This window comes from Pteropus vampyrus, unplaced genomic scaffold, assembly GCF_000151845.1.
Source record: "Pteropus vampyrus isolate Shadow unplaced genomic scaffold, Pvam_2.0 Scaffold209, whole genome shotgun sequence".
NCBI classification, from domain to species: domain Eukaryota; kingdom Metazoa; phylum Chordata; class Mammalia; order Chiroptera; family Pteropodidae; genus Pteropus; species Pteropus vampyrus.
The window spans coordinates 526,249-527,668 of NW_011888990.1; the positions used below are offsets into that span (position 1 = coordinate 526,249).

The 1,420-nt window shown below is 48.7% G+C and overlaps 1 pseudogene; it reads right to left on the reverse strand.

Annotated features, from left to right (window-relative positions):
* Positions 1–859: 859 nt before the first annotated feature.
* Positions 860–978, reverse strand: LOC111747087 (annotated as a pseudogene).
* Between the last annotated feature and the right edge of the window lie 442 nt (positions 979–1,420).

Here is a 1,420-nt window from a genome sequence, read left to right on the forward strand (position 1 = left end):
TATTCGTTTCATCGATTTTGAGTCTATGGCTGGCTTTTTTAAATGGCTAAACATGTTTAATAGTATCAATGCAAATGTTCAATCAGCAAAAAAAAACAGAACACATTTAAATCACGTACCCGGCGGCATTAATCAGTTTGAGCAAAGCGGATGCTCAGCTAAGCGAGGGTTCTGGCCGGCTTTGTGCGCACAGCCCTGAAATCTGTCTTCTCATCACGGCCATTGGACGGGCGTGGGCCGTACCCGCTTCCTCAACGTAGCTCCGTGTACCTGGGAGATCTTATCGCGGCCTCCCTTAATTTGCTTCACTATTCCTATTTTATCTCCTTTCAGTTAAACTGTTTGGCACTGAATTTCTCCTACCAGGGCTGGGGGCTGGAGGGCAGGCGCGTTGGGCGCAGAAGGACGGATGGGCCCACGCGCCCCGGGAAACGCGCCCCGGGAAACGCGCCCCGGGAAGGGAAACGCGCCCTGCGCTGCGATCTGGTTTCTTAATCTTCCACTTGGCAAAACCGGCACCATTGCTGCTGACGGAGGATCCTTCTTTTTACCTCCCCGGCTTCATTAGCTTTCATTGCTATACATTCGATTTCAAAAGCCACTTGGCCGCGTGGCCGCGGTTTACCAGCGGTTGTTCTGATTGGCGCTGTGCATCCAGTGACCCGCAGAGTCACACTCTCGCTCCCTCCCGCACGGTGGCTCAGCGGGCAGCACTGTCCCCGCTCCCCACCTCCAGAGCTCCGCATGTTTTTATTTATTTACTTTTTATTTTATTTATTTTAGGCGAGGCAACCCTTGGTTGACCTCACAGATTGCAAGGACCTGGTCAGCTTACAATCCCTTATTTATTTGTTTTTTACGCCTACAGCACCTGGTCTTCCTAGGCGGTCTCCCATCCAAGTACTAACCAGGTCCGACCCTGCTTAGCTTCTGAGATCAGATGGGATCGGGCACGTTCAGGGTGTCGTGGCTGTAGACTGAGCAAGTTTTTAAACCCACCCAGAGATTAACCTCGACCGCCAGCTGCTTCCTAGAGACTGGAACTCAGTCGCGTTCTTGTAGTAAACCCAGGGCTCAGTTCTGTGCCTTAAACACTGAGAAGCGATCCATTCTCCTCGTTTCTCCCCCCAGTAGGTCAGAAGTTGTTTCATAAGTTTCGCTGAATGTACAATCGAATTAAGTGTTAATGTAGACACAGAGAGAGCAAACAACTTTCTCTGAATACGATTACGTGAAAATTTAGCTGGCTTGAGAAGCAGACTGTATTAATTGAATCTCCAAATAATTTACCATTCATTTTTCTCTCAATTCAAATCTCTCCCCTAATGATTTAGGGCTAAGCTGACTATTTCTCAGCCAGTATTACCAGTGACTTCATCTGGAGACGCTAAAATTTGTGTGCATGTGCACGTTTGAAAAA